Here is a 20,376-nt window from a genome sequence, read left to right on the forward strand (position 1 = left end):
ATGCAGGGGGAGGCCACACAGCTCCCCCCACCCTGGGACCAGCTCGCTCCTCGGGGGAGCAGGAACACCCTCCCCTTAAAAAATCCCCAGTAAGAGGATGCTGCTCTTGCACAGAGCCTGGGCCTTCTGCATGTTCATGGAACCATAGGATGGTCTGGGTTGGAAGGGGCCTTACAGGTCATCCAGGTCCAGCCCCCCATGTCATGGGCAGGGATCCCTTCCACCAGCCTGGGGTGCTCCAAGCCCCTTCCAACCTGGCCTTGAACCCTGCCAGGGAGGAGGCAGCCACAGCTTCTCTGGGCAGCCTGGGCCAGGGCCTCACAACCCACAGAGTGGAGAATTTCTTTCTCACGTTCAATCAAACCCTCCCTTCTTGCAGCTTGAAGCCATCACTCCTTGGCCTATCACTCCATGCCCTTGTCACAAGACCCTCTCCAGCTCTCTCGCAGGTCCCTTCAGGCTGCTCTAAGGTGTCCCCGGAGCCTTCCCTTCCCCAGGCTAAACAGCCCCAGCTCTCCCAGCCTTTCCTCCCAGCAGAGGGGTTCCAGCCCTCAGATTGTTGCTGGGGCCTCCTCTGGCCCCGCTCCACCAGCTCCAGGTCTGTCCTGTGCCGAGGGCTCCAGAGCTGGATGCAGGGCTCCCACGGAATCACAGAGTGGTGGGGGTTGGAAGGGACCTCTGTTCGTCATCTGGTCCAACCCCCCCCCCCCCCCCTCCCCCCGCCGCCGAAGCAGGGTCTGAAGCCATCCATGACAGCATGCCAGTCATGCGAGCTGTCCCACCACATTTCTGTGATGACAACCTAGCTCTCCTGCTGTACAATGGCTTCCAGCTCCTCCTGTTTATTGCCCATGCTACGTGCATTAGTGTAGATGCACTTGAGCTGGGCTGTCGATCTCCCCCTGACCCTGCCATGACACACCTGGGCTCATCCCTAGTGATGTGATCCCCCTTGGAACCTTGTTTAAAGCCCTCTCAGTGAATCCTTTTTCCCCTTTGAGACAGCTGTACTCCGTCTGTCCCCAGCAGGCCCGGTGCTGTGTGCACCTCCCCATGATCAAAGAAGCCAAAATTCAACCGATGGCACCAGTCCCTGAGCCACCTATTAACCAGGTGAGCTTTCCTCCCCTTTCAGTGCTGTTCCCTGCCACTGATGGGATGGAGGAAAACACCACCTGTGCCCCCGATCCCTCGACCAGTGCCCTGAAGTCCCCTTTGATGGCCTTGGGACTTCTCTCCGCGATCTTGTCCCCGCCAACCTGCATTACCAAGAGGGGGTAACAGTCAGAGGACCACACCAGACCAGGGAGTTTCCAAGCAACATCCCTGACCCGGGCCCCAGGGAGGCAGCAGACTTCCCTTGGGATGGGTCCTGTCAGCAGATCGGGCCCTCTGTTCCCCTCCGCAGGGAATCACCTGTGACAGTTACCCTCCTTTTTTTTCTTAGCTGAGGCAGCCGTAATGCGTGGGGCTGACCGACTCATCCTGGGCAACCTCCTGGTTGGAGCTTCACCCGCATCCTCATCAGCCGGGCCCTCACATTCCCAAGCCCCGTACCCCGGGGAGTCTCACCAGCGTGGGGCAGAGAGGCAGAATCCCCCCCTGGCCCTGTGAGTACACACGGCTGGGTCGTGTCCAGCTTCTCACCCAGCAGCACCCCAAGCCTTTCTCCTCAGGGCCGCTCTCGCTCCCATTCTCTGCCCAGCCTGTGTTTGTGCCTGGTAGTGGCCCAAACCCTGTCCTGAGGTATGGAAGCCATGAGAGAGGCAGGGAAAAGCCCTTCAGCAGCCCCTGCCCCCTCCCCAGTATGGTCCTCACAGCAGGAGGAGCAGCAGCCACTGCCTTGAAGGAGACACCTGAGGTAACGGTACCCCTGACTGAACTGGGTTCCAGGAGCGGGTGCCTGGGATCAGCTCTGGTCCCCAGCAGCCCTTCGGTGCTGGAGGCTCCCTCAGCCCAGGCTTACTGGGACCAGAGGGACCACTGACAGCAGCCCTGGACTGTAGAGCCCAGGCAGGGGCTTCCTGCTCTCCCCCACCCCTCTCCTCTCACTCCAGTTTTAAGCCCACCATCTCCCTGCTCCTATCAGCTCCCCACGCTGGTCCACCTTCTCTGTGCAGGGACCAGCCCCAGGGCACCAGTGCCAGCCTTGGCCTTACCCAACGCCATCACTGCCTTGTGCCAGGGGAGCAGGTACTGCACAATGGGACCTCCGAAACAGGAGATTCCACCGCCCAGCAGAAAGCCCAGACCCCGCTGAAGGCAGCCATGGGGCCTCTGCCTGGGTCCCAGCCCTGCAGGTCAGCAGCAGGGGACTTTGGACTCTAATGGCAACACAAAGGCTCAGCCCTGACCAGGCCATTTACGCTGTGTTTAGGTCAAAAGAGAAAAAAAACCCTGAGCAAACAAAAGCGGAAGAAGGGTAAATGCAGCTTCCAGTCATATTCTTGTTTATTAAGGTCTACGCCAGCCTCAGGAGATAGCTCTTCCTGTAAGTAAACGTAGCAGGCGGCCACATCTATAATGAATAAATTTATTGTCTTACAAAAATCATTGTCTAGAAATATGGGTATACAAGAAAACAAGATATTTGCAGTCAGATGCCTGGTGGTCAACAGCCACTTTGATTAAAAGTATCCAAACACACACAACAAAACCTTTGTGACAGATGTTAAAGCTTTTAACCAAAAAAGGAAATCCACGGTTTTTGAGTATGTGGCAGAGGAAGGTTCCTAGTTAACACTGATTCATTGTCACTAATATCAATAATACCACTTGGACTAGAGAGGTACGTGATATGAAGCACAGTCAAAATACATTAAATCATTGTTATATAGGCAAATTATATATGCAACATTGTCTTAGTACTGTAGTGTCTAAGGCACTTTCTGTAATGTCAGTTTTTCAGCTATTTAAACAAAAAGAATGCTAACTACTCGCTGTAATACTGTTCAAAATTAAAAAAAAAACAAAACACAACAACAAAAAGGATTCACATCCACTGGCATGTCAACTCCTAGGCAGGCAACATCCATCGCTGAACCCCTGTCACCGCCGGCTCCGCACCCGCCCCGCGCAGCCCCGGAGCCGCTCCCGCCGGAGCCGCCGCACCGCCTCGGCCTCCACGCACCGTGCAGCCGCTCAGCTCTGCGGCTTGAAGGCTAACTCACTCGGCCCTAAATTAATAAATTAATTTCGCCTGCGTTGTCTGTTTATTTTCCACTGGTGTTCACATTATAGTAGCCTTAATATATACACAGATCTGTCGGGCGTGGTGATAGCGGGTCTCTACAAACGCAGAAGTACTGTACAGATGAGGAACGGCGATGCTGTTTCAGTTTGCCTGTACTGCAGGAACGCTAACTGATGAAGCAGGTGCTGAGAACACTTCAAAAGGGTATTGCAGGTTAAAAATGGACGCTACTCGTTCATCCCTACATCTCCCTCTAACACTTCCCAAGGCCTTTTCACAGTTCACTCGCTGATTGTGTGCTGATCACAACAATTAGGAGAAAAGAAAAAAAAAAAATACAGGTGCAGTTTGGTCTTCAATGATCCACCGGACTCGATAGAGCCACGGGCCGCCTGAGCACAGGAGAAACGGAAGGATGCTGTCTGTACAACAAAGCATGCATAGTCATGACGACGGGTCTGCCCCAACCACCTACCCTCTGGGAATGAAGTTTCCGTGTTGATAAAAAAAAAAGTTCCATCCTTCACATGATGCTTTATAAAATGGCTATACAATGAGTATCTGGAAAATAGATGCACTGAACAGAGACAATTCCATTTTATTTACTACAGGAAAAAAGCAGTTGTAAGTATATCTGAAGCAGGGTACAGACGGGGCTCTACTCGGCGGGCGCCGGCTGCGCTTCGTTCACGTCGCTGCCTTTGCTCTCCACGTCGTCGTCCGAGAGCTCCAGCGAGGCCCCTTCGAAGTGCAGCTGGCGTCTCCCGGATCGGCTCGAGGAGAAGGTGATGGGGCCCCCCCTCCTGCGAACAGCAACCAGACAATCCATGAAGGGTCGTGGTTCGCCCACAGCCCACGGCCCCATGCTGGTGGCTGCTCCGGGAAGACCTCCGCACTGAACCATGGGGGAACAGTTTGCCCCCAGCCACGGGGCAAATTTCACACACAGGGTCTTGAAACCCCTTCTCTGACCAAGGAGAAGACAGGCTGTGCGCAAACATTCCGGTATTCTGGTATTCCTGCTTAGCGCTTACCATCATCTTAATTTTGCAAGTCCCAAGCAACCTAAAATATTGCCTCTGTACAAGCACCGAGCACAGACCAAGTCCTAAACACAGCAGGGTCTCTAAAATAATACCAACTACTCGTTTGTGCAGCGCTGCGCTGCACCCCTCCTGCCGCTCCTATAAGCCTCTCTCTGCCCCCGAGATGGTTTTGTTCTGCAGCAACCTCACCACTGCTGTCTCCCATCTGTACTCGGTAGAGACCTTGATCTCCAAGAGCTGCTCTCAAGGAAAATGCTGAGACATTCCCACTGGAGTGGGTATGGGAAAAAAAGGGGATTGGTAGCAGCCACTGGAAAAATCACAGAATCACAGAATGGTGCGGGTTGGAAGGGACCTCTGTGGGTCACCCAGCCCAACCCCCTGCCCAAGCAGGGTCACCCAGAGCAGGCTGCACAGCACCGCGTCCAGGCGGGGCTGGAATATCTCCAGAGAAGGAGACTCCACAGCCTCCCTGGGCAGCCTGGGCCAGTGCTCCGTCACCCTCAGAGGGAAGAAGTTCTTCCTCGTGTTCAGCTGGAACTTCCTCAGCTTCAGTTTGTGCCCGTTGCCCCTTGTCCTGTCGCTGGGCACCACTGGAAAGAGTCTGGCCCCGTCCTCCTGACACCCACCCTGCAGATACTTATCAGCATTTCTAAGGTCCCCTCTCAGCCTTCTCTTCAGGCTGAACAAGCCCAGCTCCCTCAGCCTCTCCTCGTAGGAGAGATGCTCCAGTCCCCTCACCATCCTCGTAGCCCTCCGCTGGGCTCTCTCCAGTAGCTCCTCATCTTTCTTGAACTTGGGAGCCCAGCACTGGACACAGCACTCCAGATGGGGCCTCACTAGGGCAGTGTAGAGGGGAAGGAGAACCTCCCTCGCCCTGCTGCCCACACTCCTCTTAATGCACCCCAGGATCCCATTGGCCTTCTTGGCACCCAGGGTACACTGCTGGCTCGTGGTCAACCTGTTGTCCACCAGAACACCCAGGTCCCTCTCTGCAGAGCTGCTCTCCAGCAGGTCCGCCCCAGCCTGTACTGGTGCCTGGGGTTGTTCCACCCCAGGTGCAGGACCCTGCACTTGCCCTTGCTGAACCTCATCAGGTTCCTTTCTGCCCAACTCTCCAGCCTGTCCAGGTCTCGCTGAATGGCAGCACAGCCTGCTGGTGTATCTACCACTCCTCCCAGGTTGGTGTCATCAGCAAACTTGCTGAGGGTACACTCAGTCTCTTCATACAGGTCACTGATGAAGTTAAACAAGACTGGGCCCAGTACTGACCCCTGAGGCACACCACTAGTTACCAGCCTTCAACCAGACTCGGCGCCGCTGATGACAGCCCTCTGAGCTCTGCCATTCAGCCAGTTCTCAATCCACTGCACCGAGCACTCATCCAGCCCACACTTCCTGAGCTGAACATCCCTAACACCAGCAGCGCCACAGCTGGATACTCCCCAAGGATGCACTGCGGAGAGTCTGTGGGCACACGAGGGCTCAGACAAACCCTGCCCACCGCCACTGGCACCACCTACCTTAGGCTGTTCTTCAGGGTGCTGACCTCCCGGCTCAGGCCCTCGTTAGCCTCTGTGGCATCGTCCAGCTCACGCTGAAGTTTACGTCGGGAAGCATTTGCACTTGTGGCTTCCTCTTCAGCCTCCTCCAGCTGGCGTTTGAGCTGCTTCATTCTGGCATTTGCCTTTTCCATCTGAAATATAAACCCAGGGACTCAGGATCAAACTAGACAGCTGCAACGCCACGACCAGGAGTTAGCCAACGTCCTGTCCACCCAGCACTCCAGCTGGAGATGAACCAGCACAGCCTCACTGCAGATTCCAGCCTGGGCTCCTGGAAACACTGCAGAGCTCCTGGGTCTGGGAGACCAGGATGCGTAACGGACCGTCACATCAGAGCTATCACGGGGAGGTTTTGACCACTGGGAACTACTCTAGTGGTTTAGTCATCAAGATAGATTCTCCAACATCTTTTCATTAACATGCTTCTTAGCAAGCCCTTTCTACTTACAGTATGGTTTTATTTACCTTTTCTGAGAAATAGGCCTCAAAAGCTAAGCCCTTCCACCTACCTGCTCCTTATACTGGTCTGCGTGTCGACGCTCATCCTCCACCTGCATGAAGACTTCCTTCAATTTCTTCTCCGTACGACGGACCAGTTTGTTAGCAGCTGCTCTTTCCCTAGAATAATCAAAAGCCGTCATTTGTCCCAGTACTTGAAGGCCAGGAAGACAAAATCTGTTCCTTCTGAAAGGCTCTCGCCTCATGGTGTAACTGATACTTGAGTTCTCCTAAAACGGCTGCCACCATCAACAGCAGCAACAGTTTTAGCGTGCTGGTGGTTGGCTGGGATGCAGCTTTGAAAACATGAAGCCTTAGCACTGGCGCAATACCAGTATGGTATGCAGGCTCAAAAGAGGGATATCAAGGTGCTTCTTACAGAGTTATTGCTAACCAGTAACATGTTCCTCCCATAGAGCCAAAAGCACAAAAAGAAAAAAGATTGTTATAAGACCTTCAGATTCTGGGAGGAACTAGCTTAAAACAAATACATATATTTGGAGGACCAAGATGACAAGGATAGACAGGAAGAGCTCACTGCAGAAAGACTTCTGCAGAGTACAGGATTCATCTCAACCAACTGAAGCTGTCACACCTAAGCTCTTCAACTGGCTTCCTCTAACCAAAGAGACCAGGTGTCTCAAGGCGATGTTTCATCTTGTCTCAAGAAACTTCTGCATCACCTTGTGCATCCTGGGACTACCAGTCAACATATTCACCTGGTTAATGTCCAGAGTTAATTCAGCAGCTTCAGTTACGGAGCAAATAGTTTCTGAAAATTTCAACCCCAGTTACTTTGCAGCTGTCTTGTCAAAATGTGTCCCCCAAACAGTAGGCTTCCTGATCAGAAACCCCAATGCCTTTGCCGGAAGCTCATATCTCATCCCCACAAAAACCTAAGGCACAGAGGTTTCAGACATGGCAAACACAAGCAAACAGATTTTTTTTTTCTTTTTCTCCTTACTTGGCTTCCTGCTCAAGCTGTTCTTCTAGCTGCACAGTCTTGGCTTCTAGAGTAGAAATTGTTGCCTTGAACTTCGACTTCACAGATCCCTCCAGTTCCTGCAGCTTGGCTTTCAGCTCTTTGTTCTGCCTTTCTAGCTGCTGCCGTGCATTTTCACTCTTCTGGGCAGCACTCCGCTCCCCAGCTAGCTCAGAATTCAGCGTGTCAACCTTTCAGAGGAGAAGGATAGAAGATCATTTGGTGCTATTCAGATCCTCCACTTATCCGCACACTGAAACATAGATTGCCCCTACAGCATTGCCACCAACGGACTCACCTGCAACGTGGTCTTTAGGAACCGCTCATTGAGAAGCTCCATGTTGCTCTGCTCTTCCTCGAGCTCTTCCTCCAATTGTGCAATCCAAGCTTCCAGCCGGCGCATCTCATCCAGCAGCGCTGACCTAGAAAAGAAGTATTTGGGTCAAGACACGCTCAGATCTGATACAAAGCAATTGGCTATTTTGCTTTTGATACTTTAGACATTCCAAACTGTAACGAGAAGCTACTGTGTAAGCAATTCTCTTTGTAACAAGAAGGAATATTTATCGGGACAACAGGTCAATACAGAAATTGCAAGCAGGCTACCAAGAACTGCAGCTGCTGGTGCCTGAAGTTCTTCAGATGCACAATTAATACATTTGATGACTCACTTTCCCGAAGCGCTGTTTGCAATCTCATCAGCCAACTCATCCCTTTCTTGCTCAGCATGACGACGAGCTCTTTCAGACGCAGCAAACTCCTGTGAAGGTTTAGGAAATATTCATTACAGCATTAGGAATCTCAAAACTTCTGCAAAAAATTATGCCTTCTAATAACTTCTGGGAGATGCTGTGAAGTGTGATATCGCTGAGGTCTTTTAATGGATAAACAGAACCAACAGCTGTAAAAGCTAGCAGGACGCATCACCTTGATCTTTCCCTCCCGTAACTGCCACATGACTACTATGAATTTACTTCTCCCCGTCCCCTGAAAAGGCCAGTAACATTCAAGCCCTAAGCAGGAGGAGAAAACCGTTCTGTCACATGCTCTAGTTCATTAAGTATAACGTGGGCACTAAATTAAGCAAATTTTTTAGGTTCCTACAGAGTACGTAGCATGACTGAAAGCAAAGTATAGAAAATATAGCACAAAAATATAACAGCGCTGAATCTTGTATTGTGAAATTGTATTGAGTGGTAGAAACACCCAGACATTCACCAAGAAGGACACAATCTAATGCACTGCAAGTGCAAGACTGACAAGTTTGAAGTCTGTGAAAGAATGACATGGAGAAGCTCTAGTAAGTTGTAGGTAAAAGTCTCAAACATTAAGTGCAGTGTAAGCTGAGTGATTGCTTCAACCTTTGCAGCTAACAGGGCAAAAAGAGGCCGTCTCTCACACAAGGCAATTCTGTTGCCTTCAAACCTCAAACATTTAACCTTGTGGCAGACAACGGAGATAATCGGAGATAAGTGACAGCGATATGTAGCACGACTTGGAGCTCTTACATGAATTGCCAACAATGAGGGAACAGATGCCCGTAAAAGAAAGGGATGAGGACCTCAGATAGCAGAGAGATAAACCTCCACAGACTTACATGGTCCACTGAGGTACTGGAGAGATTGTTAGGTTTTTATATACTTCCAGTGACCAGTTTTAGTACTGACAACTGTGCACCACAGCTTCCAGAGACTCTCAAACCACCTTGCAAATTTTAGTGAGGCTTGAAATCTGTTTAAGCAGTAGTAAGGCTTCCCTGCTACCCAGGCAGGGAAAGGAAGTCCAGACTACTAGAAGGATTCCTACAAAGCTATAAGAAGCTCACTAATGACCTGGGGCAGTGAGGAAGAGAAACATCTCCAGGCTCCCACTTTTCTGTTCAACTCACTGGATGGCTTTTTACTTTTTTTTTTAAAAAAAAAAACACAAACACACTCTGGCCTTCCCCTTTTCTCTAGAAAGAAAAACAGATTTCTTGGATTTCAATCTCACCTCTTGGAGCTGGAGTATTTCTGCTTCAAGACCTTTGAGCTTCTTTTCACTTTCTTTGGACTGTGCAAAGATCTCATCTCTGGATGCAAGGGCTTCTTCTAGCTCCCGCTGGTAGTCTTTCATTTCAGCCTGCAATTGGAGAGCAGAGGAAAGAATAAGCCATGATACAGCAGGACAACCACAAGATTTATTAGTAGCTCTGAAGCTTTTTTGCCCTTAGGAGGCAAGACCTTCCTCCTAAAGTGGCTTCATTCCACTTAAATATATTTATTTTCAGTTCTTATTTTCATAGAATTATAGAATGGTTTGGGTTGGACAGGACCTTTAAAGATCAGAGTTCTATCCCTCTGCCACGGGCAGAGACACCTTCCAGGCTGCTCAAAGCCCCATCCAACCTGGCCTTGAACACTGCCAGGGAGGGGGCAGCCACAGCTTCTCTGGGCAACCTGGGCCAGTGCCTCATCACCCTCAGAGTGAAGAATTTCTTTCTTATATCCAATTTAAATCTACCCTCTTTCAGTCTAAACCCTTCATTTTCTCATCTTTCCATCACTCACTCCTCATCAGAAATATCCCATTAGAAGACTTCACTTCATTTATTAGTAGATTTCTTGTAGGAAAAAACCTCTAGTAGAGGTAGTAGAGATACCTTTGTAGTAGATAGGTAATGCTCTTGCAATTGTCTTGGAAAAAAACAAACCTATTTACTTAAATTGACTGATAAAACCTATTACAAGTACTCAAGGTAAGAAACTTCTCAGTGTAGAAGTACCACAATTCACCATTTTGCACATATAACGTAGAAGCACATACTTATCCTTCCCGTAAGACACTTAACACAGACTGATATCTTAATTCACACAAGTTTGACTTCAGATGCTAAAAGAATAAGGCTGGAGAAACTGCATTTAAGTTGTACCTGCATCTTCGCAATACCACTAATCATGAGACCACTTATTTCAGGTGCTTGCATGAAAGTGTACAGAGATCAGGTATGAACTCTGTAACTGACTCAGCCTCTGGGAATAGAGAAGCCGCTACTGCTAGGTACCAGCATTTCTTGCTTTAATCTCCATTCCCTTCTCATCCAGCGCCTGGACCAAGTTCCAAAATTGCCCTCATTCAGTTGAAGTAGGATTGCCAAGGAATAGAGTGGACAGGGCAGAAAGGCAATGCAGTTTGCTCTATGCTTTACATGGTCTTGCCATGGCCTCATACTCCTGCAGCTTTGGGCCATGGCACTGAAAGCCTTGGGAAAACTGACCTCTACTAAAGACGGAGTATTTCTCTGGGAATGGGAAATAAATCCTTGACACAAGTACTGGATTCTTCTTGCCAATCTAAAAAGAATAGGCATCTTGGAGCTTTTTCAAAGCAACTAAAATTTACTCCTCCTATTTCTCTGCAGCATTTTTGGCTTCCTCAACTAGAGGAAGTAGCAATCAGCAAGAGCTGAGCTGAAATCAGTAAATTCAAAGATACAAACAACCATAAATTTTAAAGATTCAGCCTCAAAAGCAATCCTCAGTAAATCCTTACGCAAAGCGTTGAAAATGATGACTATAGAATAGAAGTATGTGGGGGACAATCTTAACTCCTTAGCAACAAAAGGATGAGAGGAGTTTTGAGCGTCTGATAAGTTCAGGCCAGATACTGTGACGTGTGCCAGCATAGCTGAGTCTGATACTCCTTCTTGCCTTCACACTACAAATGCATGTAACGAAAAGCAGCACCCTTGACAGACTGTCAGCAGGAGGGAAAGCAGCTCAGCTGATTTGCTGTGCCTACCTGGAGCTTACGGAGCTGTTTGATTGCTTCATCTCGAGCCTTGTTTGCAGCTTCTATCTGACCTTCCAGGTCTTTCATATCCATCTCCATTTCCTTCTTGGCTGCCACAGCAAGAGCCCTCTGTTTGCACTCATCTTCCAGTTCTGCCTCCAGCTCTCGCACCTGTGAAATCAAGGGATTTAACAGGCTCAAGCTCCAGGAACAGAGCAAACACAAAATCCTAACAAAATGGCTGATGAATCCAAAAGGCCTTTGCAGATCAGAATTAGCATTACTCGATTCGAAGAGCCTACAGAACTCAAGCTACATGGGAAGACACTGCAGACGGCAAAAAAATCCACAAACTGGAAGCAGAGATCTCTGAACTGACAAAAGGAAAATAAAGAAAAGAGCTCAGCATCTGAAGCATTTCCATTTCATCTGTTCAGCTACTTCATGATCAGCTTCTGGCCCAGTACATCTGTCTACATTTAGGTATGACTTGGGGGCAGATGTTGCTAATTCTGATCGAACCACTAAGAGGAAAATACGACATAGAATCACCACACATTCTCAAGAAAAAAAAAAAGAAATAATTCTCTTTGAAACAGATGTGCTACTAGAATGTATACACCAACAACTTTTCTTTTTTTCAAAAGAAAACAGAGAAGCAAAGTATCTAAGAAAGCAGCTAACAAGAACTAAGATGAACTCTTACAACAATAAAAGTGAGCCAGAAGTGCCACAGGTTGCCAACATGAAGGAATATGTTTCTTTTGAATCAAGCCTCCCTCCTCATGCCAGGTCAGGAGCTCTTGTCCCGTGCAAGACAATAGCAATTCAGCATTGCAGGGAACTTCAAAAGCCTTCCAGGTCAATGCTTTTATTTATTTCTAGGAGATCTCTATACAGGTGATTCTCAGTAAGTTTTTGTTTTCTTGTGATAAATCTTGAAATATTACGTGCTTTTTCCTTAAAGCTTTAGAAATGTTAATTTAGATCTATCTTCTCCTACAAGCATGAAATTTTAAAGGCATTTCTTTAGAATTCTAGTATCATAAGGCAGATCTGAAGAGACTCAAGTCTGGCAAATCTGGAATCTTTGCTACGTTTTTCATTTAAGAAACTGTTCACTTAATTACAGTCTTTCAGTCTATGTCGGCATCCATGGATTCGTTGCTGTACACCAAACAGGACGGGCTTGAAGGACACCCATGCAGCAACAGCCCAATCTACTTGCATGTTGAGTGCTTTTGAGGCAAGGTACAGTTGAATTGGAGGACCATCACTGGCAGACTAACATTAACAGTAGCTAATCCACCACAAGACCTATTGTATTGTTGGTAAAGATCCGTGCTTGGGACTTCTATAGGATGGGATCTTTAAGCACAGAGTTTTATTTTCCTGGTAGCAAGTTCTCAAAGCCATAGAGCTTTGTCAAAAGATCATCACGCCCTTCCCACTGTGAAGCACAGTAAGATACACACTTGTTTAACCAGCATCCTCTTTTTCTCTTCATTCTGTTCATCTCTGGCTTGCAGATCTCTCTCAAACTGGGCTTTCATAGCTTGCATGTTCACCTCCAAACAAAGTTCAGCATCTTCTGTGGCCTGCAGTTCATCTTCCAGTTCCTCAGGCTGAGTCCTCATCTCTTCAACCTGTTGCTCTAAAGTTCTTTTTGATTTCTCCAGTTCATGGACCTAAGCCACAAACATTAATCAGACCCTCTCAAAATCAGCAGTTAACAGCAAAAGTAGACATTATATGAACTCAGTACACTACACTTTGTGATGCTCCAAACTGGACAGTCAGAACAGGGAGAGCAGCATCTCTAAGATACAGATTAGAGAACCAAACAAACATCCGTGCAGATGAATGGAGAGATGAGCTGTGCAATATTCACAGAGAAAAAGTAGTAGTAGTAAGACAAGCTCTTAAATCCAGCACAAGTGCCATTAGGCATTGGGCCAGCAACTGCTGCTCTCCAAGTCTTCACATCTTTTGAACAGGCCTCATCTTAATAGAGACCACCCTCGTGTTCTGAGCATTAATTCCTCCAGAATTTTGGGTTACAAATCAGCCTCAAAACGTTCCATATTTGTGTCAAAAACACTTCTCCAACCAGGGAATTTTCCTGTGTTGTTCCCTGTGCAGTTCATAACAAAATAGGGTCTGGAAAGTTACTTACATTTTTGCCCACATCATCTTTCGAGCTCATTAAGTCTTCCATATCTGCCCGCAACTGTTTGTTCTGTCTTTCAAACTCTTCCTTAGCTTCCAGGGCTTCTTCCAAAGCCCGAGCCAGAGACAGTGCTTTGGTTTCCTTCTCCCTTGCCTCTGCTTCAGCACGATCTCTTTCCTCTGCATATCTGGCAGAAATGTTCTTTTCTTCTGCCAGCATCTGAATATAAGAAACAATTAATCCATCTCATCAGTTCTATAATCAGGTCCTTCCTGCCTCAGAGGTGTTTTAGTCACTGAAGTGGTTAATGCTCTAAGTTTAACTGGCATTCAGAAGCTCTCTAGTCTCTCAGTCTTGATCCAAAGGCTAGTAAGAAAACAGCTACAGCTACTCTGGAATGAGGTGAGGAAAGCAAGCTACTAATAAAGATGAAATACTTTTCCTATTATTTCCATCGTTCAGTCTTCACACCCTTTCTTAGTCTATCCTGAGGGATTACAATAATAGTCTGAAGTTTTTGTTCCAATAGAATTTCTTTTTTGTATAGAAAGAGCTTATTACTTGATCTAACAAGACTCCAAGATGGCATTTAGCTCACTGAAATTAGAAGCAACAAGTTACTCCTAACAAAGGCCAAGCTGCTCCCAAAAGATTTATCAATCAACACAAACAAGATGCCATTCAAAATCATAGAAATCAGCAAGATGACAGGAAAGTAGACTACCTGATTAAACTTCCCGTAACTGCCACATGACTACTATGAATTTACTTCTCCCCGTCCCCTGAAAAGGCCAGTAACATTCAAGCCCTAAGCAGGAGGAGAAAACCGTTCTGTCACATGCTCTAATTCATTAAGTATAACGTGGGCACTAAATTAAGCAAATTTTTTAGGTTCCTACAGAGTACGTAGCATGACTGAAAGCAAAGTATAGAAAATGAATTTTTAGCACAAAAATATAACAGCGCTGAATCTTGTATTGTGAAATTGTATTGAGTGGTAGAAACACCCAGACATTCACCAAGAAGGACACAATCTAATGCACTGCAAGTGCAAGACTGACTAGTTTGAAGTCTGTGAAAGAATGACATGGAGAAGCTCTAGTAAGTTGTAGGTAAAAGTCTCAAACATTAAGTGCAGTGTAAGCTGAGTGATTGCTTCAACCTTTGCAGCTAACAGGGCAAAAAGAGGCCGTCTCTCACACAAGGCAATTCTGTTGCCTTCAAACCTCAAACGTTTAACCTTGTGGCAGACAACGGAGATAATCGGAGATAAGTGACAGCGATATGTAGCACGACTTGGAGCTCTTACATGAATTGCCAACAATGAGGGAACAAATGCCCGTAAAAGAAAGGGATGAGGACCTCAGACAGCAGAGAGATAAACCTCCACAGACTTACATGGTCCACTGAGGTACTGGAGAGATTGTTAGGTTTTTATATACTTCCAGTGACCAGTTTTAGTACTGACAACTGTGCACCACAGCTTCCAGAGACTCTCAAACCACCTTGCAAATTTTAGTGAGGCTTGAAATCTGTTTAAGCAGTAGTAAGGCTTCCCTGCTACCCAGGCAGGGAAAGGAAGTCCAGACTACTAGAAGGATTCCTACAAAGCTATAAGAAGCTCACTAATGACCTGGGGCAGTGAGGAAGAGAAACATCTCCAGGCTCCCACTTTTCTGTTCAACTCACTGGATGGCTTTTTATTTATTTTTTTTTTTTTTAAAAAAACAAACACACTCTGGCCTTCCCCTTTTCTCTAGAAAGAAAAACAGATTTCTTGGATTTCAATCTCACCTCTTGGAGCTGGAGTATTTCTGCTTCAAGACCTTTGAGCTTCTTTTCACTTTCTTTGGACTGTGCAAAGATCTCATCTCTGGATGCAAGGGCTTCTTCTAGCTCCCGCTGGTAGTCTTTCATTTCAGCCTGCAATTGGAGAGCAGAGGAAAGAATAAGCCATGATACAGCAGGACAACCACAAGATTTATTAGTAGCTCTGAAGCTTTTTTGCCCTTAGGAGGCAAGACCTTCCTCCTAAAGTGGCTTCATTCCACTTAAATATATTTATTTTCAGTTCTTATTTTCATAGAATTATAGAATGGTTTGGGTTGGACAGGACCTTTAAAGATCAGAGTTCTATCCCTCTGCCACGGGCAGAGACACCTTCCAGGCTGCTCAAAGCCCCATCCAACCTGGCCTTGAACACTGCCAGGGAGGGGGCAGCCACAGCTTCTCTGGGCAACCTGGGCCAGTGCCTCATCACCCTCAGAGTGAAGAATTTCTTTCTTATATCCAATTTAAATCTACCCTCTTTCAGTCTAAACCCTTCATTTTCTCATCTTTCCATCACTCACTCCTCATCAGAAATATCCCATTAGAAGACTTCACTTCATTTATTAGTAGATTTCTTGTAGGAAAAAACCTCTAGTAGAGGTAGTAGAGATACCTTTGTAGTAGATAGGTAATGCTCTTGCAATTGTCTTGGAAAAAAACAAACCTATTTACTTAAATTGACTGATAAAACCTATTACAAGTACTCAAGGTAAGAAACTTCTCAGTGTAGAAGTACCACAATTCACCATTTTGCACATATAACGTAGAAGCACATACTTATCCTTCCCGTAAGACACTTAACACAGACTGATATCTTAATTCACACAAGTTTGACTTCAGATGCTAAAAGAATAAGGCTGGAGAAACTGCATTTAAGTTGTACCTGCATCTTCGCAATACCACTAATCATGAGATCACTTATTTCAGGTGCTTGCATGAAAGTGTACAGAGATCAGGTATGAACTCTGTAACTGACTCAGCCTCTGGGAATAGAGAAGCCGCTACTGCTAGGTACCAGCATTTCTTGCTTTAATCTCCATTCCCTTCTCATCCAGCGCCTGGACCAAGTTCCAAAATTGCCCTCATTCAGTTGAAGTAGGATTGCCAAGGAATAGAGTGGACAGGGCAGAAAGGCAATGCAGTTTGCTCTATGCTTTACATGGTCTTGCCACGGCCTCATACTCCTGCAGCTTTGGGCCATGGCACTGAAAGCCTTGGGAAAACTGACCTCTACTAAAGACGGAGTATTTCTCTGGGAATGGGAAATAAATCCTTGACACAAGTACTGGATTCTTCTTGCCAATCTAAAAAGAATAGGCATCTTGGAGCTTTTTCAAAGCAACTAAAATTTACTCCTCCTATTTCTCTGCAGCATTTTTGGCTTCCTCAACTAGAGGAAGTAGCAATCAGCAAGAGCTGAGCTGAAATCAGTAAATTCAAAGATACAAACAACCATAAATTTTAAAGATTCAGCCTCAAAAGCAATCCTCAGTAAATCCTTACGCAAAGCGTTGAAAATGATGACTATAGAATAGAAGTATGTGGGGGACAATCTTAACTCCTTAGCAACAAAAGGATGAGAGGAGTTTTGAGCGTCTGATAAGTTCAGGCCAGATACTGTGACGTGTGCCAGCATAGCTGAGTCTGATACTCCTTCTTGCCTTCACACTACAAATGCATGTAACGAAAAGCAGCACCCTTGACAGACTGTCAGCAGGAGGGAAAGCAGCTCAGCTGATTTGCTGTGCCTACCTGGAGCTTACGGAGCTGTTTGATTGCTTCATCTCGAGCCTTGTTTGCAGCTTCTATCTGACCTTCCAGGTCTTTCATATCCATCTCCATTTCCTTCTTGGCTGCCACAGCAAGAGCCCTCTGTTTGCACTCATCTTCCAGTTCTGCCTCCAGCTCTCGCACCTGTGAAATCAAGGGATTTAACAGGCTCAAGCTCCAGGAACAGAGCAAACACAAAATCCTAACAAAACGGCTGATGAATCCAAAAGGCCTTTGCAGATCAGAATTAGCATTACTCGATTCGAAGAGCCTACAGAACTCAAGCTACATGGGAAGACACTGCAGACGGCAAAAAAATCCACAAACTGGAAGCAGAGATCTCTGAACTGACAAAAGGAAAATAAAGAAAAGAGCTCAGCATCTGAAGCATTTCCATTTCATCTGTTCAGCTACTTCATGATCAGCTTCTGGCCCAGTACATCTGTCTACATTTAGGTATGACTTGGGGGCAGATGTTGCTAATTCTGATCGAACCACTAAGAGGAAAATACGACATAGAATCACCACACATTCTCAAGAAAAAAAAAAAGAAATAATTCTCTTTGAAACAGATGTGCTACTAGAATGTATACACCAACAACTTTTCTTTTTTTCAAAAGAAAACAGAGAAGCAAAGTATCTAAGAAAGCAGCTAACAAGAACTAAGATGAACTCATACAACAATAAAAGTGAGCCAGAAGTGCCACAGGTTGCCAACATGAAGGAATATGTTTCTTTTGAATCAAGCCTCCCTCCTCATGCCAGGTCAGGAGCTCTTGTCCCGTGCAAGACAATAGCAATTCAGCATTGCAGGGAACTTCAAAAGACTTCCAGGTCAATGCTTTTATTTATTTCTAGGAGATCTCTATACAGGTGATTCTCAGTAAGTTTTTGTTTTCTTGTGATAAATCTTGAAATATTACGTGCTTTTTCCTTAAAGCTTTAGAAATGTTAATTTAGATCTATCTTCTCCTACAAGCATGAAATTTTAAAGGCATTTCTTTAGAATTCTAGTATCATAAGGCAGATCTGAAGAGACTCAAGTCTGGCAAATCTGGAATCTTTGCTACGTTTTTCATTTAAGAAACTGTTCACTTAATTACAGTCTTTCAGTCTATGTCGGCATCCATGGATTTGTTGCTGTACACCAAACAGGACGGGCTTGAAGGACACCCATGCAGCAACAGCCAAATCTACTTGCATGTTGAGTGCTTTGGAGGCAAGGTACAGTTGAATTGGAGGACCATCACTGGCAGACTAACATGAATAGTGGCTAATCCACAACAAGACCTATTGTATTGTGGGTAAAGATCCGTGCTTGGGACTTCTATAGGATGGGATCTTTAAGCACAGAGTTTTATTTTCCTGGTAGCAAGTTCTCAAAGCCATAGAGCTTTGTCAAAAGAACATCACGCCCTTCCCACTATGAAGCACAGTAAGATACATACTTGTTTAACCAGCATCCTCTTTTTCTCTTCATTCTGTTCATCTCTGGCTTGCAGATCTCTCTCAAACTGGGCTTTCATAGCTTGCATGTTCACCTCCAAACGAAGTTCAGCATCTTCTGTGGCCTGCAGTTCATCTTCCAGTTCCTCAAGCTGAGTCGTCATCTCTTCAACCTGTAGCTCTAAAGTTCTTTTTGATTTCTCCAGTTCATGGACCTAAGCCACAAACATTAATCAGACCCTCTCAAAATCAGCAGTTAACAGCAAAAGTAGACATTATATGAACTCAGTACACTACACTTTGTGATGCTCCAAACTGGACAGTCAGAACAGGGAGAGCAGCATCTCTAAGATACAGATTAGAGAACCAAACAAACATCCATGCAGATGAATGGAGAGATGAGCTGTGCAATATTCACAGAGAAAAAGTAGTAGTAGTAAGACAAGCTCTTAAATCCAGCACAAGTGCCATTAGGCATTGGGCCAGCAACTGCTGCTCTCCAAGTCTTCACATCTTTTGAACAGGCCTCATCTTAATAGAGACCACCCTCGTGTTCTGAGCATTAATTCCTCCAGAATTTTGGGTTACAAATCAGCCTCAAAACGTTCCATATTTGTGTCAAAAACACTTCTCCAACCAGGGAATTTTCCTGTGTTGTTCCCTGTGCAGTTCATAACAAAATAGGGTCTGGAAAGTTACTTACATTTTTGCCCACATCATCTTTCGAGCTCATTAAGTCTTCCATATCTGCCCGCAACTGTTTGTTCTGTCTTTCAAACTCTTCCTTAGCTTCCAGGGCTTCTTCCAAAGCCCGAGCCAGAGACAGTGCTTTGGTTTCCTTCTCCCTTGCCTCTGCTTCAGCACGATCTCTTTCCTCTGCATATCTGGCAGAAATGTTCTTTTCTTCTGCCAGCATCTGAATATAAGAAACAATTAATCCATCTCATCAGTTCTATAATCAGGTCCTTCCTGCCTCAGAGGTGTTTTAGTCACTGAAGTGGTTAATGCTCTAAGTTTAACTGGCATTCAGAAGCTCTCTAGTCTCTCAGTCTTGATCCAAAGGCTAGTAAGAAAACAGCTACAGCTACTCTGGAATGAGGTGAGGAAAGCAAGCTACTAATAAAGATGAAATACTTTTCCTATTATTTCCATCGTTCAGTCTTCACACCCTTTCTTAGTCTATCCTGAGGGATTACAATAATAGTCTGAAGTTTTTGTTCCAATAGAATTTCTTTTTTGTATAGAAAGAGCTTATTACTTGATCTAACAAGACTCCAAGATGGCATTTAGCTCACTGAAATTAGAAGCAACAAGTTACTCCTAACAAAGGCCAAGCTGCTCCCAAAAGATTTATCAATCAACACAAACAAGATGCCATTCAAAATCATAGAAATCAGCAAGATGACAGGAAAGTAGACTACCTGATTAAACTTCCCGTAACTGCCACATGACTACTATGAATTTACTTCTCCCCGTCCCCTGAAAAGGCCAGTAACATTCAAGCCCTAAGCAGGAGGAGAAAACCATTCTGTCACATGCTCTAATTCATTAAGTATAACGTGGGCACTAAATTAAGCAAATTTTTTAGGTTCCTACAGAGTACGTAGCATGACTGAAAGCAAAGTATAGAAAATGAATTTTTAGCACAAAAATATAACAGCGCTGAATCTTGTATTGTGAAATTGTATTGAGTGGTAGAAACACCCAGACATTCACCAAGAAGGACACAATCTAATGCACTGCAAGTGCAAGACTGACTAGTTTGAAGTCTGTGAAAGAATGACATGGAGAAGCTCTAGTAAGTTGTAGGTAAAAGTCTCAAACATTAAGTGCAGTGTAAGCTGAGTGATTGCTTCAACCTTTGCAGCTAACAGGGCAAAAAGAGGCCGTCTCTCACACAAGGCAATTCTGTTGCCTTCAAACCTCAAACGTTTAACCTTGTGGCAGACAACGGAGATAATCGGAGATAAGTGACAGCGATATGTAGCACGACTTGGAGCTCTTACATGAATTGCCAACAATGAGGGAACAAATGCCCGTAAAAGAAAGGGATGAGGACCTCAGACAGCAGAGAGATAAACCTCCACAGACTTACATGGTCCACT

The sequence above is a fragment of the Opisthocomus hoazin genome, chromosome 13, assembly GCF_030867145.1.
Source record: "Opisthocomus hoazin isolate bOpiHoa1 chromosome 13, bOpiHoa1.hap1, whole genome shotgun sequence".
In the NCBI taxonomy this organism is placed as follows: Eukaryota; Metazoa; Chordata; class Aves; order Opisthocomiformes; family Opisthocomidae; genus Opisthocomus; species Opisthocomus hoazin.